Source organism: Mustela nivalis (assembly GCF_964662115.1).
Source record: "Mustela nivalis genome assembly, chromosome: 7".
In the NCBI taxonomy this organism is placed as follows: Eukaryota; Metazoa; Chordata; class Mammalia; order Carnivora; family Mustelidae; genus Mustela; species Mustela nivalis.
This window is the reverse complement of record NC_139026.1, coordinates 60,334,441-60,351,969: the sequence shown is the minus strand read 5'-3', so window position 1 is coordinate 60,351,969 and position 17,529 is coordinate 60,334,441. Positions and strand designations below refer to the sequence as shown.

Below are 17,529 nucleotides of genomic sequence, written 5' to 3'. Positions count from 1 at the left end.
GGGAATAGGAGAGTATATTTTATGTTTGGTAGCCTTTTCCTTCTGGAAAGTTTAGGATGTTTTTCTTCATAAGGGGTCAGAAAAAAATTTTATGAGGTAAATGACTTAATACAGAGCTGAAAACCAAGGAAATCCTGAGGCTAAAACCTGAATGCTCCTAGTAGAGCAGTGAGGGAGAATCTAAGATTTGAGAGGTATTAGTTATTTTGGAAAATGTCAGAAATTTTGGGACCCTTTTGATTGACTTCTTGTCTTAATTATAAAAAGCAATAATTTTATTTTATAAAAAAGTTAATACCCATCCCCATATATAGTTATATACTCAAAAGTGTTACCAAAAAAATCAACTGGGCAACAATAGTGTGTAATTTGATTTGCGTTTATTTTCTTCTTTCCCCCAATATTTGTGCTTGCTTGAGGGGAGAGGTCTGGCAGGAAAGATGGGAGGGGAGTATGTGTTTAACCTTATTTGGTGTCTGGTTTTATTCTTTGCTTTTCTGCAACGTATGATCTACAGGCTGAAGTTTTCACCTTCTATAAAAGAGAAGATAGGCTTTGCAATAATATGACTAGAACTTGAAATGAAGAAATGTGCTGGAATTCACTTTAATTTGGTTTATGGTAACAAAACACTTGCTCACAAGTTAGCTGGTTTTATTTGTAACTCTTTAATGAATGAACTCACAAGAGTGATGAAGAAATATTGTTCTTCCTTGAGTCTTATTATCTTTAGTCTATGTCTTCATGATGATAGTCAATGTCGACTTACTTCAGTTCATCAGAGAACGATGCTTATCAGTTCCAGGTCATTAATTCAATTCCCATGTGGGCCAGTTGACTTTGTTCAGTTCCACAGCTATAGGTTAACTCTGTACTGTCATCTCATAAATGGGTGCTATTGATCATGGAAGACAGTACCAGGGCCTGTGAATGAATAAGTGCAAATCTATCACTCCTGTCAGAATGGAATTCAAAACACAGACCCACCACTGCAAATGTGTTTCATTTTCTGTGTCTACAAAAGAAAATAATGACTTCTATTTATGTTGGTATTTAAGGTCTATACAGCACTTTTAAATTAGCCCATTTAACCCTCACAACATCTCATTGAGGTACATATTTTATCCCACTTATAAGAAAACGAACCCCAGCAAGGTCAAATGCATCAGAGGGGAAAGATAATATGCTTTGGGTTCAGATAATGTTGAATTTGAAGTCTAGCTTTGATAATATATACCAGTGTGAAGTGGGAAAATTACCCAGTTTCTTAATAAAATAGGATTAAAAATTTTGCTTTATATAGCAAAGATAAAAGAAATGATACAGACAAATCATTTAACATTATTCACATAATATTTTTAGGAAATAATCTGCTTGAGGTCACACAATTGGTGTTGAAATTGGACTTGCCCATGAGTCCTCCGACTGTAAATTGAGTGCCTCCTCCTCTATATGACAGCTGATATTAGGTGAATTGAAGGAGACAATTAGAAAGGTACCATCTCTTTTTTCTATGCCTGCTTGGGCATTAGAAATCCTTCAGGAGAATGGTAGAGTGCCTACGTTTCCCTCAAACGTTCTCTGTGTCTTCCTGGGTATGTGGCTGTCCAGCAATGGACATGTTTACCAGTCAAATGTTTAAGTCCTCACAAAGAGCTTGGGGGAAGAATTGGTGTGGGCCACTTCTGCCCCACTTGCTGGTAAGTAGATTGTTTGGCTTGAACCTCTACTGCTGACCTTCCCAAGAGCGAGAAAATGAACATGTCAGTGATCCTGCTTTGACAAATAATCAAGGGCAAGACTCTAGGTATTGTTTGTAAAACACTTCTTGGCTGTAAGCTGGTAGTATGGATGAACAAGAAGGAAGGAAACGCAGTCTTTAGGTGGAACCCAGCTACTCTGCCTATCTGGGTTGCTCATGTTAGAACTGTTAAGTGAGAATGGAATAAATTTCTGTCTTATTTGCATTGCCATTTTTGAGGGGGTCGAGGGAAGGAGGTGCTCTTTGCTTTAGGAGCTTAATCTTTAAACCAGTTAGGGGGCTTTCAAAAATATAAATGTTTAAGCCCTATCAGATCTTGAAACTATAGCATTTGAGGCTTAGAAATCCATGCCAATAAATTGAACTGATGTATAGCTAGGCACGAAAACTACCAATCTACATAACAAAGATCCCCAACTCTGGTAGCCTTTACTTTTTTATATAACAAGAAGGATTACAAGGAAAGAAAGGAAAAACTAAAGAGAAGAGTAAAGCAAATGATCAGAGAGAAGCTGATGCAAGACTGAAGCTTCTTTGTTTTTCTAGTGGTGGTCCTATTTTTGAATTCAGTCCCTTTTTAAGGTTGACTTAGCAGTCCTGCCCTTGAGATATTTGCATAACCTTAAAACTGTGAAAACAGAAAATATTTATCGTTTACAATTTTCCCTGCCTTCCAAGGGTGTGGGTACCTTGCCACATGGGAGAAGCACACGGGCCTGGGGGTGGTGGTGGTGGTGGTGGTTAGAGATTTCAATTTTTCAGCATAAAACAAACAAACAAACAAATAAAATAAAATAAAAAAGGGACTTGGGTCTCAGTTCTAGAGTTTAGCTGGAAATGCTGGATTTGGAAAGGAGAGACAGATTGATGCACTGAGAGGGAACTTTTGGGGGAATGATAGAAGTTTGGCCATACTGTATATAATATAACCCCTTTGTCACATGTCCCCACAAAATCTCAGTAAGAAATCTTTTTGTGTGTAGCTAGTATATTGAAGAGCTGGGTATACGTCTGGTTGCTTGCAATGTTTCAAGGTACTAAGTTCAGTTTCCAGGTTGGTGTGAAGGGGGAAGAGCAGTTATCCACGGATTCTAACTAATATTGCTTTACAATAGTTGGTTTCTGAATGAGCAATCAAAAAGAACCAATTAGGACCACATGCACTGAATAGATACAAACTGAGCCTTTCTGTGTAGTCCTCACGTTAACTTCTATATACCTATGTATTCTATTTTTTGCACCTACCTCTGTGTTTTTCAATAATGGCTATCGTATGTTTCTTCTCTCCACACCTAATACTCACACTTTAGAAAACAAATTGAGTTTAGGAAGAGAGAAATGATGCCAGCATTTTCAACTGGGTATAGTAGTCATCTTTATCTTTCTGTTTTAGACTGCTACTCATATTATGATGAACAACCTCATTTCAGTCTGCGACAGCTGCGTTTTATTGATGTAGCTTGTTATGTTTGTAAAAAGCCCATAGGTTACAAGTTGGTTTGAGTGCAAAGTGTTCTGATTAATGATCATCTTCAAAATGACAAGTGATAAAGCACTTGAGGATTTAGTGGATGAAGAGACAACCTTGTAGCATTATTGGAAGTTCTTGAATTTCTAGTTACTGTAAAAATGTCTTTTTAAAGATGGGTTAATGCCCACATCCTCCAAGAGATTACAATTTGAGATAAACACCTCCATCCCTTGTCAAAGAGCTGTTGCCAAGTATTATTATACCTTAATCAGATAAAGGAAGAGAGTGTACATAGTATTTGAACACTCTAGAAGATTTTCTAATGGAACATTATTGTTTTTATCTTTTGCAGTTAGGTTAGGAGCTAATAAAATACAGGATTTCCTTTTATAGTCAAAAAACAGTATATTCAGAATTTCAGGAATATCCCAGAAGTATTAATGAGGAAGGTTATGCCAGCAGAGTTGATTTGTTTGTGAACTGTTTTGCTGTTGTTGTTTTGTTTGGCTTCGCTTTTATAACTTTTCAGAATAGGACAGTAATTGCTTTCACTGCTATAGCATTTCCTCAGGACACCCATATAGGACGTATTTTAGATGAAGTAGAGTCTCTTGTTGACAGCAGCTCCCTTTCATTTCACTCTATTATTAAAAATCTTTTACTTCAAACCATTTCTTAAAATTTACATCTGGAATAAGAAAATGGAGGATTCTAAATATGTCTTGGAAAATTAATATTATAGAAGGTTTTCTTGCCATCTGGGGGTTTGAAATTTAGCTGTGGATTCCCTTTAAGTGGCCTCTCTGGATGCAGAGCAGGATTCAGTTTGTGAGTAAGAGGAAGAGGGCATTGAAAACAAGGGAATGTTAGTGATGGCAATCAGCAGGCATTAAACAGTTCATGTTTTTTAAAAACGAGCTCCAAATCAGAAGTCATAATCACTCGGTCACCTGCTGGGTTCACTTGCCCTTCAGAAATGAGGACACCTCAAAGTGTAGAATATTTTAATAGAATAGTGAGCGCCAGACAATCTAGTTATATAGAATTTTATTTGACAGGCTGGAGCTTGTTTCCAATATTCTTTTTCTGAATTACAGGAAAAACTATATCCTAAGGTACATTGTGGAAGGATAAATTGGTGATGATAGAAAAATAAAAAACAAACTTGTTCTCTATTTCCTTACCCATATTATCTTGCTGTGGCTGTGACTACTAGATCCCATGATAAGGCAATTAAATAGTAGTTCATCAAATAGGGTTACTCAATGACAGGTTGGCAAAAGAAATATACAAATAAAGGTACTGTTTGAGCATGATAGTGAAAATGGTAAGGCATTACAACCCATCATTATTTTTTCTTTGTAAAGTCTTTGTAAAGACCTTCATACAAATTGACTTTCCAATCCTATCTTCTTTTTTTTTTTCCTTATTAATACAGTATTTATTTGTCTCCCCTCTGTCAAACCCTGAGCCAACCACTTTCCCCCAGGCTGCCTGGGGAGGTATAGGAAAAGGATTATACAGGGCAGATGAGACACGGGGGAAAGACCTATGGGAGGTGGAGGCGCTCCTTCACATGGTGAAGAGGATGAGAAAGGCCACCATCAGGCAAAAGAGCTCCATGGCCTCCGAGAGGGCAAAGCCCAGAATGGCGTAGGAGAAGAGCTGTTGCTTCAGAGAGGGATTCCTGGCATAGCCAATGATGAGGTTCCCAAACACAGTCCCAATTCCAGCCCCAGAGCCAGCCCCAGCCCCAATGAACTTGGCTGCTGTATCGATGGCCCTTGAAATGGCACTGGTTTGGAAGCTTCAGCATGGAATAAGTGAGGTCAGGGGACGTGGGGCTGCCAAGATGCTGAGGCCCTCATCTGTCAGTGTCTTGGGTGATTTTAGCGCCACTGCAGACAGTGAGTGGCTCAACAGCTGAGAGGTGCTTCTGACCAAGAACGGGCTGGAGACGAACTTTGCACAGGCGTACATTTTCAGGGGATGAGGAGCTGTGGCAGGAGAGCTGCTCCCAGGGCCCAATCCTATCTTCTAAGAGAATAACAGCATTAACTTGGTTATTAATAGTTTTTAATCTTTGTTGAAAACTTTAGACACATTTGCTATTTCTGATCAGAGGAAAAGAGTTCATGATCCTGCTTTCAATCTGTGTTCATGAATATATAAAGTTCTGCAAATTCATACATACACAATTTGACCCACCATTCACAAAGCAAAGCAAAGCAAACTGAACCACTCTTCCATAATCTGTTCTTTCTCTGACTGGGGACAGTCTGTATTAGAGTGACGTTTAAATAGCCCACTTTAGGGTACCCTGGGACCTCAAAATACCATCCACCCTGTGTCTCTAGCTACACATTCCCAGTGGTATATCCTCCATCCTTTTGAAAAGCATAATAAATTAGAGGATCTTACATTTTATTTTCTGATTTTTACTGTAGTACTATGTTAATTGCAGAAAATTTAGGAAAGATAAATAAAAATCCTATAATTCTATCTCCAGAAATAATTAATATTAGCATCTTGGTTTCTTTTCTTTCTTCCTTCTCTCCCTCTCTCCTTCCTATCCTCTTTTCCTCCTTCCTACCTTTCCCGACAGATTAAAACAAATTGCAGATAAAAAAAGATAACACTCCACATAACGCAGTAAGAAACTCCTCATTTGGAAGCAGAATCTCTACCAGGCCATTTTTGTCCATCAGTCCTCTGGTGTGCAATGGATGTACACATACAAAGATGTTTTCTCAATATTTAGGATGTTGCCTATGAGCTACTTAACTACTTCTCAAATAGAGTCTTTTCATAGAGACTTATCTATCACTTATAACATAGGCATTAGAGATTGAATTGCTGTTATGAGAGAAAGCATCTTATCTTGGCTTAAGCATCAACTCAGTTCATGAAGAGCATCTGGGAGAGAATGGCAGGAATTATTTTTATTTTTTCATTTCCAGCCTAATAAAGAGCCATACAAGGGGAACGGGCTATTTATGAGTAACATAGTAATAAAATACAGGTTCTTGAGTCAGACTTAGTCACCATGAGTTTAAAGAAATCTCTCATATTATCTGAGTTTCCCATGTCCTCATCTATAAAATATAATGATAGTGTCCAACACACAAGATTTTGTGAGCACCACTCTCTCTCTCTCTCTCATCTGCTTGCTTGTTATAATACTTCCTCCAAATAAGCTGTCATATTTGTGCTGATAGAAGTTAGAGTGTTTTAGGTTGAGTTCCCAGAGAAAGATTCTGAGATGTATTTCTGAGCAAGAAGTTGACTGAAGGACGTTTTCTCACTCAGGATAACACCTAAAGGTAGGAATAGGCAGAGAGAAAAGCTGACCTGTGATACAATTGCAACAAAGGTCTTGGATGGCCCCATAGAGAGATCTGGAACTGGGATGGCCGTTCTGAGTTTTTCCAAATTGAAGCAGGGGCTGGAAACTTGTATCCCTGCCTGAGCAGGTATTGGAAGAGGGAAGACCCAGGAAGGGAACATGGACTTGGATTAGGTGGCTCCCCTTGACTGAAGGTAGTTCCCAGAGAGGGAACCAGCTCTGAAGTGTCAGCAGCCGACATTTCTGGCAGCTGAGGAAACCAGTGCCTCAGTCATGAAGGGCATTTCTTCCTGCTTTCCTTCCTTCCTTCCTTCCTCCCTCCCTCCCTCCCTCTCTCTTTCTTTCTTTCTTTTGATTTTATTTATTTATTTGCCAGAGAGAGAAAGAGAGAGAGAGGGTACAAGCAGGGGGAGTGGCAGGCAGAGAGGCAGAGGGAAAAGCAGTCTCCCCATTGAGCAAGGACTCCAAGGTGGGACTTGATCCTAGAGCCCTGGGATCATGACCTGAACTTAAGGTAGATGTTTGACTAAGCCACCCAGCTGTCCCATAAAGGGCATTTCTGTATCTTCTATTCTTCACACATATGTTGCTTAGAACCTTTTGCTTCTTAAAGTAAGTTTGCCCCATTTAGGAACAGACCCTCCAGGATTCTGATTTTTTATCACTTCCAGGGAACTTACAAGACAAAGGTTAGTGAGAAAGAACTGTACCTATACCCCTTACCACTGTTGCTGATATCAGGGGAGCAGCTGATACTCATCATCACCCTCCTTTACTACCCTTAAGACATCTAAGCCTGTGGTCATCATGCTTTTCTGGGGATGTAGTTAATGCTTTTGTTCATTTACCATCAAAATTTGGCAGGGAGTACCAAGAGAGAGTCAAGTGCCAAGTGTATTCTTTTTTTTTTTTTTTTTTTTTGCCAAGTGTATTCTTATTTACATGTATAGGAACGGCTACTTCCTACTGATGCACAGGGCCATTTACCCCTACCAGTTTGGTGAGTCCTTTTCTTGGTTCTTGTAGCTTTGTGTCTGAATCCTGGAATGACTGGGTAATAGCCAAAGCTTACTGTGTTTCCTGGTGGAAGTATTTATCCTCTTGGAACCAGAATCTCTACACCGGCAGAGTCCAGATGAGTAGGGGTGGAAAATGCAATTCTCCAAGTGTTCTAGGAGTGTGATTAGCAGAGCCACTCTAACTGTTGCTCTTGGTTTTGGGTTTCATGTATTTTATTCCATAGGGGCTCAAAACCAAGCAATAGTCATTGCTTTCTGGCATATACTGTGTCCTGAATGATGGTGCCCCATCCTCATAGGCATCTTCAGGACAAAGCCTCATCTGTGCCATCAAATACCTGTTGCTTTGCAACGTGGTAGCTTCTGGTGATGTGAAATGGGACCAGTGGATTCCAAGGACATGTATGTACCCACTGCTACACTTATTTTGTTATAAAACATGTCTCTCACTCCAATGCAATGTTAAGAGGAATCCCATGTCAGTGGATCAAATATTCTTTAAATTCTTTTAGAATGGTCCTGGCCAATGTCTGGAAGCCAAGAAAGACAGATCATATTTGGAATCGGTATTGATCTTGATCAAGAAGACCTGTTGCCTCTTTGAGAATTAAAACATCCAATAAAATCAAATTGCTACCAAGTACTTAATTTAGTCTTCTCTAGAACTGGTGGCACATCTGTGGCTGCCCCCAGGAAGGGAACAAGACAGCTCCCTTTACCCAAATGTAATTTTTTGATGATATGATGGTATGGTCCTGCCAGCTGGAGGAACAAGCATCTCAGTCCTGAAGGGTATTCTGGGGTAGTGTACTACTGCATCCACTACATATGGAAAATCGATTTTTTTGGCTTAAGTTAAAAATAATGGGTGGGGAAGGGAAATATATTGGAAAACTGTTGTATGTGGGGGTAACTCATAACCCAAACATGTGTTTGGTAGAAATCAGACTGTCTCTAGGGACTTCAGATAAAAGAGTTTTGCTGTCAATTTGATTTAGCTCCAATAATTCCTAATCTTAGTTTGAATTTCATGCTCTCAATTCATATTCCTAGAATAGTAAAGATGATTGGCCCAGTTTAGATGAGGTGTCCTTCCTTAATATGAATCAATATGAACAGTGGGGTAGAATCATGTTTCAGAGATATGGCTTCTAAGAACCTATCCTAAAGAGAAAGGCCACATTGAAATGAGGTGAATTACTAGGAGTCTAACAGCCAGCCTAGTATTCAGTCATTTTCCCTCCTTCTTTTTTTTTTTTTTAAGATTTTATTTATTTCTTTGGCAGAGACAGATCACAAGTAGGCAGAGAGGCAGGCAGAGAGAGAGGAGGAAGCAGGCTCCCTGCAGAGCAGAAAGCCCGATGTGGGGCTCGATCCCAGGTCCCTGGGATCATGACCTGAGCCGAAGGCAGAGGCTTAATCCACTGAGCCACCCAGGCACCCCATCCCTCCTTTTTTTAAATAAAGATACTAATTTTTCAACTTTTTGCAAACACAATTTTTCAGAACTAAAAGTTACTATATATCACAGTCTTATATATATATGTACATATATATGCATATTTGCACACACATATATATGCATATATATTTACTTATATATCTCTGAAGTCAACATTATGTAACCTATGTAAAACTAAGGTACTCATAGACAGTCCCATGTGAATTGCAATTGAGGAAATATTTCCTGTAGTCAGGATTTATTCCTAACTGGATAATTCGAAGTATTTCTATCTTTACTGTCAGTAATGTTGAAAAATATGTACACTGAGGGGATAGTAAAGTATATTATGCAACAAAACTCACCAAAACTTCCTTAGGAAAGGTTTTAAGATTATTCTTGAAGATGCCAAGGGAAATGTAGTCACAATAAATTTTCCTTAAATTTTTCTTTCAACATCTCTCCTGCGGTAGCTTGATTACACTGATGGCATCATTATTTTGATTCCTTCCCCTTATCCACACCCCTAGAGGTTTTTTACATTAATGGTCCCCAATAACCATAGCTCCCTGTATTCATGCTCTTTTGTGTAATCTCCTGTACTGCCTCTGGACTTAGCTCTGCGATTTTCTTTGACTATGGTACGTGCTATGGTTAATGGGACATTAGCAATCACGACACAGAGCACTTGTCCATTGGGGCTTGCTTGCTCTCTCTTGCTGTTGTAAACTAGTCACTGTGAGAAATTCTGGTTCAGCCTATTGATGATACAAAGCTCAATGCCAACACCAACTGTCAGGCATGGATGTAAGGACATCTTAGATGATGCAGTCTCAGCTAAATTGTTGACTAAGCCCAGGAAAGATCTGCAGAAGAATAACCCAATAGTGAACAAAGGAAATGGTAATTGTTTTATGTTATTAAGTTTTGGGGTGGTTTTCAATAGAGTGATAGATAACTGATACGACACCCTTTGCCTTATGACTTTGCATTTTCTCTTCTTAAAGGGGCAGAATCCATTTCACTATCTCTTGATTTTGAGTTTCTTCAGAAGACTTGCTTTGGACAATGGGATACCTGTGTATCCGCTGAGATGATGCTGATAGAGGCTTAAAAAGCCTGGGTGTGGTTTTGCTTTCTCTCTTGCCCCTCTGCCTTTGTCAGGAGCAAGCATAGCTTGCTGGAGAAGAGACCCTGCTCAGAACTGCTCAGTTACAACTGAGGCTATTCAGTTATCATGTGACTTGCAGCTGATTGCCAGATATGTGAAGGAGCTCAGCCAGAATTGCTGAGCCAAAATTGCCCGCCTAGACTGAGGATTCAGTCTTGTGACTAAATAAATGTCTATTGTTTTCAGCTATGGGTTTTGGATCATTTGTTATGCAGCATTATTGTGAATAGATAACTAATGCATCTCCCTTGCCTACATGTTACGCATTCGCACCAGCTGCTAAAACATTGTCTTATCTATCCAAATCTTACCATATGGTCCTCTCACTGCTCTCTTTTCTCAGTCTATATTTCAGAAGGCCCATCTTGGTGACTCATGTCTGAACTCTATTTTTTGGTCCATCTCTCAAACGACCTCTAACATCACCTCAGATGTGATGAGCTTCATAACTGAGAATTATGCAGTTCTCACTTTTACTCTAGGTTTTTAAATAATTGATGGATAAAAATCACATTTGTTGGGACTGACCCAATCAATTCGGATATTCAAGGCTTAACTTTACTGTTCCCGGAGAACTGGGTCACTGCAGCAGTCCCTCTACTAGAAACACAAAAATGGAACATTTCTCCCCATTTTCGTATTTCGTTATGGTCTCTGCATGCAAATCCTTGCTACTTTTCAGTCTGCTATCCAAGCTTTCTATGGCAAGGAAACAATCTACCAGGGATGCAAAGAAGCTGGTGTTTTGAATTCCTTATCTAAACTCAAATGCTGGGTCTTGCACACTCCCAAATCCTCCAGCTTTATCTGTTGCCAATAGCTGCTGCCCTGTATTTTCAGTGCTGTGTGCTAATCATTACTCAAATGACCCCTGCTGAGATAGTGCAGCCTGGATCTTACTCATAATGTCTATGTAGCCTGTATCAGTTTACAGGTTTCTTAGACCAACTGAAAGACCCTCAGTAGCCACTAAGTCTCCAGGGGATCTGGTTAGTAAAACAAAAATATGAATTTGAACTAGTCCAAGCATGTATGATCAATCTTTCTCTCACAAAAAGTAATTCTAATTGCTAAAATATAACGGGCAGGCATTGAGATGGTGTTAAAAACGAGTATCTCCTGTGTAACGTTAAAAGTGAATTTTGTATGGTTTCTCATTTTAGTAAATTCACATAATGCTGTATGATTCTGGTTTCCACACAGAACATCTATTCTTAAACCATGTTTTCTTCTTAAACTACTGTTCTACACTCAGCATGATCTCGTCGATGCTCCTCTGATTTACCACTGTTATTCCAAGAACCACTATGACTCAGGCCTGGTTCAATGCCAGCCCTTTATATGCTTTTCAGCAGACTGTTAGGCATGGTGAAAATGAGTTCAGAAAAACAAGATTTTGAATTAATCACACACTGCCTATGTAGCTTCAGTAACCAGGGCAACTTCTCAGCTTCTTCATCTCTAAAATGGGATTCATAACAAAATGGGAATACTATTATAATAGTAATGTACAATATGAAGTTTTTATGAGAATTAAATCTGATCGTATCTGCAAACCACTTAGCACCATGAATAGAATAGGATATTGTATAAATGTCATTTGTAATCCTTAAAAGGAGGTATGAAAAATATCTATTGTTTTAGCCATAGTTCATAGCTTAATAGATGATGAACAAGACTGAAAGAAATATTTAATCCAGTTGACCCAGTTGACGTAAGAGATTCTTTTTTTTTTTAAGTTTTTTTTTTTTTTTTAGATTTTATTTATTTATTTGACAGAGAGAGATTACAAGTAGGCAGAGAGGCAGGCAGAGAGAGAGAGAGGAGGAAGCAGGCTCCCTGCTGAGCAGAGAGCCCGATGCGGGACTCGATCCCAGGACCCTAAGATCATGACCTGAGCCGAAGGCAGCAGCTTAACCCACTGAGCCACCCAGGTGCCCAACGTAAGAGATTCTTAATTAATTCATTTCTTTAATAAGAATTTATTGTGTATCCACTATATACTGGAAATACTACATGAATCCTGCCCCAGTAGAGCATATATTTAGAAGGACTGATAGATAGTAAATTCATAGCTACCAAGCTACTAAATGAAAACATAACCATTGTAGTAAGTTCTACAAGATGTCATGTGGCCATGAAGATGGACAGCAGTGATCCTTACCTGCAAGGAGTGAGGTACAAGAACGATATAAAGGAAGTGACACTGTGCCTAAAGACTTGAAGTTGAGCAAGAGTTAGCCTGGTAAAGGGAGAAAGCGGAGTAGGAGAGAAAGTACTCTGTGTTGAGAAAAGAGCATCTAGTGCTTTAGAAGCTAGTAACAGACTGGCTATCTTGAGTCTGGAGAATGAGGATGAGAGTGGCAGTAACAATATTCCCAAGATAAGAAGGGACAAATCATGAGGGCCTTTCTGGCCACATTCAAGATCTTGAACTTTATTCTAGGAGCAATGTGAAGTCATTGAAAGTCTTTTTTTTTTTTTTTTTTTTTTAAGATTTTATTTACTTGTTTGACAGAGAGAGAGAGAGAGTGAGAGAGAAAGAGGGAGAAAGTGCAAGCACAAGCAAAGAGGGAAAGAGAGAAGTCTCCTCGTTGAGCATGGACCCCAATGTGGGGCTGGATCCTAGGATCCTGGGATCGTGACCTGAGCTGAAGGCAGATGCTTACCCAACTGAACTCTCTAGGCTCCCCAGTTTTGTTTTGTTTTCAGGTTGACATTCACATCACATAAAATGAACCATGTTAACATATATAACTCAGTGTCATTTAGTACATCTGCAATATTGTGCAACCATTGTCTCTAGTAATAGTTTCAAAACATTTCATCACACCCAGAGGAGACCCCAGACCCCATAAGTACACTCTCCGCATTCTCCCCTGGCCTTAGTCCCTGGCAACCACTAATCTGCTTTCAGTCTCTATGGATTTGCCTAGTCTGGATATTTCATGTAACTGGAATCATGTAATATGTAGTCTTTCATGTCTGGTTTTTTCCTTTAGTACAATCTTTGAAGTGTGTCCATGTTGTAGCATATATCATACACAGCCACCTGATTTAATGGTGGTCCAACTTAACAATTTTTCAAGCTTATGATGGCATGAAGCAGCGTTTGTTCAGTAGAAGCTGTACTTTGAATTTTGAGTTTGGATCTTTTCCCGGGCTGGCAATATGCAATGTGACACTCTCTTGTGATGATAGGCAGTAGCAGTGAATCACAGCTCCCAGTCAGCTGTGGGATCACAACCATAAAAGCATTCTGGTTTTTCCTTTCAGTACAGTATTCAATAAGTTACATGATCTATTCAACACTCTTTTATGAAATAGTGAAATAGGCTTTATATTAGATGATTTTGCCCAACTGTAGGCTATTACATCTATTCTGAGCATGTTTAAGTTAAGGTAGGCTAAGCTATGATGCTCTGTAGGTTAGGGTGTGTTAAATACAATTTGGCCTATGACATTTTCAACTTATGATGGGTTTATCAGGACAGAATTCCATTGTGAGTTGGTGAAGATCTGTACATTACTTTCTTATGACTAACATTCCATTGTATGAGTATGTCACATTTGTTTATCCATTTATCCTTTGATAGATTTAACAGGATAACACCATCATGTTAAGAATCCCTATGTTAAAGTTCCAAGGACACATAGACAACCAATTCCTGTGGATGAAGTGAACCAAGGGGCTTCCTGTCCATACAGGTGAGCACTAGAACTATAAGGAAATAAATATGACAATTACAATACAAGTTATGATAGGACTTCAAAACAACATTTTAAAATATTCTTATGCTTGAATAATCTCTTCTTTTCAATGAACACAATTACTCCTTCTTATCAACTAAAAATAACTCATGACCTTCTCATTTATGGGTTTTGTTCAAATTATAATTTAGAAACTGAAGGTGTGGTAGTTAGACATTTTTATTTATAATATAGTAGCGTGCTCTCATATTGTTTTGATGAATTCTTTCAAGAAATTTATGTAAGTACTTCACTGTTTTGAGAAGGTAGCTGTTATGAGTGAGGTTTTAATAACCTAGATGAAGATAGTCACAGTATTCTAAAAATTGAATGAAATAATCAGATAGGCAGAAGGAGGGAACTTTGGCTGAGATCCCTATGTGAAAGATCTCTAAGAATTACTACAAACCCATTCACCTAATATAAATAATTATTAATATGAATGGGCAAATCACTAATTGCAGGGATGCTTCTTTTCCCAAAATTCAGAATATAATATAGTCTTATGCTACACATATTATTTAACATACCTGTTTTCTGATAAATATTTTTACCCCTGGGATACAACAAATTCACTGTTTATAAGAATTTGTATCTTAATTCTTTAAGATACAAAGAACACATCTTTAAAAGTAATCATAATTATTATTCGCTTTACAGAACAATATTCTTTTATACTATTTTCAAGAAATTTTAAGTTTTGATAATTGACAGTATTATTAACAGTAAATTTAATGTATAAAGTAGACCATAGTATCCTATAGGTTTTTTAAAGGGTCTTTTTCCAGTTCTTGCCAACAAAGGATACTTTATACATAGTGTTAGTGACCCAGAAATAGCGGGATTATTTTATAGTTATCACTGATATAACTTTCATTATTTAATTACACTATGATATCTTAGAAAAGGATATTTTGTTTTGCCTAAATGATGCAATGAGTACTAAAGACAATGTAATAGCTGCTTTCTACTGATTACCTGGTATTATCCTTGCTGCCCTATATCTTTTTTTTTTTTTTAAGATTTGTATTTATTCATTTGACAGAGATCACAAGCAGGCAGAGAGGCAGAGAGAGAGAGAGAGAGAGAGAGAGGGAGAGAGAGAGAGGAGGAAGCAGGCTCCCTGCTCAGCAGAGAGCCGGATGTGGGCCTCGGTCTCAGGACCCTGGGATCATGACCTGAGCTGAAGGCAGAGGCTTTAACCCACTGAGCCACCCAGGCGCCCCTGCTGCCGTTTATCTTATGATTGACCTTCATTTGGCAGCGGCTACATAAGCTGCTTCCCTTAGAAGTGGTCTGAGGGATCAGTAAATAAACACTTACATGCACCAAGGGAGTAGCTTTTTAAAGAAGTCCTTTTGTAATTCAAATAATCACCCCCTCATGTTTTATAAGGGCTTTTCTGAGGAAAGCTTGCTGTTGCACTGTACATGTCCCATGGGGTAAGAGTACTTTCTCCAAAAGATAATGTGAACATAAGTTCTGAAGTATACTACATGGTTTGAAGTAAGTACTAGGTGGAGGGAAAATATTAAGTCCAAAGCCGCAAACACAGGAAGTTCAATAATATTGAAGGATTTCTGGTGAGAATTAATATCTAAAAAATTCATTGCATGTCAATTTAACAAGAAGAAGAACAAATCTATGGAGCAGGGGGAGGAGAATCCAATTAACATAAACAAGAACAAAAGAGTAAGGAGGCGTTAAATATTTTTAAAAAATAAAACAAAAGCAAGAAGGTAGGATTTTATAGAGTATTCTTGAGTCTCTCTTCTTCCTAACTTTGCCTTTCCTCTCCCAAAGGCCTGCATCTTACACAGTCATGTTAAATGTCAAGTGTTGCAACAAATGGTGATGCCCTTTCCTTGCTCTCAACACTTATTTATACTGAGCAGAGAAGGTTTCTCTGATTGAAAATCATTGACAGAGAAGCTCAGCATGGTTTCTTTTGAACAGGCGTAAGGAGCTAAAGACAAGTTGTATGTATCAAATTATAATCCCTAATAGTTTCCAACAGAGAAAATGTCATCTTCATAATTTAGAACTATTTGGTCATGTGTTCAAATACAACATATTCTGATCCTAAGCAATCAGATCAGTCTTCTTTAATTAATACTAAACTTAATATTGAAAGCTACTGGATCAGATTCTCAAAGGACCTAACGTCCTTGCTAGTTTCTATCTTTGGAAATGACATTTCTTTTGTGTAAGGATAAGGACCATAGCATCCTAGCGTCTCCCAACTGGGAAGGCCTTAATTCTGTCTTTGCCTAAGCTAGTGGCAGGGCTGCTTCCAGAAGCCTCCCAACTGCTATCCCCACAATCTTTCTTCAGCAGCACCATTGCATGTTTCAGAATACTGACTTTTAATACAAATATCTCCCACTGGAGACATGAGGCTGTCATTTATTTATTATTTTCTTAATGGATGCAAGGATTTGAGTCCTTCTAGCTCTGCCTTTTACCAGCTGAGAAATTTAATCAAGTTACAAAGCTTCTCTGGGCTTCAGTTTTTCATCTGTCAAATGATCAGGAAATTAGATTAATCTTTAAGGTCTCTTCAAACACCCAGATTTTGATTTTATGCTATGCTTTTCACCATGTTTAACATCTGAGAAGAATTTATCTGATGTCTTCCTATTAGTGTGTGATGAAGAAATCAGTCTTCTAGCTCAAAGAGCTGGTTAAAATCTCAAATACCAGAAAGATTTATAATGTGTGATTCCCTTGGACAAAAACTCTGGATTTTTATAGATGTTCAATATCTTTGTGGACAATTATGGAAACATATTCTTGACATTTGCTAATGTATTTTCTCTCCTGTCTGATAGCATTAGGATTCTCCCCCTCACCTGAGTGTCACAAAGACCTTCTTAACCTGGTGGCATCAAGACAATGGGAGGGGGGCAATTTTGTAGTCTTAAGGCATTAAATAGCTGGGTTGAGGTGGTCTCCAGCCTCTAGCGCATACATACTTCCCTTCTCTTTGCCTGACATCTATTGTTTTATCTGTGATAGAATCTTATTTGAAATTCCTAGTCTGTGGTTTCCCCCACCCCAACACGTGCTTTCAGAATAATGCTGCACTTCAGCTCTATGAGATGCTGTAAATAATTAGACAAAAGGAGAAGGCATAAGCCACATTGGGATGCTATAAAGGCAGAGGTCTCCAAGTAAGCCATTGAGTTCTGGTATTTGGTGAAGGCCAGGGCAGATGGAAGGGAGTGAAATTTTAGGGAAAGGTAATGGTTAAAAAGTGATTCCTGAGTCAGGTCAGTACCATCAAAGCATTTGTCTCACTAGCTGATTTCCACATCCTTATTTGTTTACTATATTTGAAGTTTTATTTATTTAAGTAGTCTCTACACCCAACGTGGGGATTGAAATCATGACCCCGACATCAAGAGTTGCATGCTCTTCCGACAGAACAGTTCAGGTGCCCTTGATGTCTCCATTTGTATAATTGAAGACCTAGGTTCAGGAAAGTTAAGTAATTATCCAAGGTCATGTAATTAGTAATTAGCAGCAGATTAAGTTTTAAATTCATGTCCACGTAATTTTAGAAAACA

At 38.5% G+C, this 17,529-nt stretch overlaps 1 pseudogene across 1 annotated transcript; it reads right to left on the bottom strand.

Annotated features, from left to right (window-relative positions):
- Window positions 1–4,722: 4,722 nt before the first annotated feature.
- On the bottom strand, window positions 4,723–5,251 carry LOC309869582 (ATP synthase F(0) complex subunit C2, mitochondrial pseudogene; annotated as a pseudogene). Its single transcript has one exon. The product of its transcript is annotated as an ATP synthase F(0) complex subunit C2, mitochondrial pseudogene (transcript).
- Between the last annotated feature and the right edge of the window lie 12,278 nt (window positions 5,252–17,529).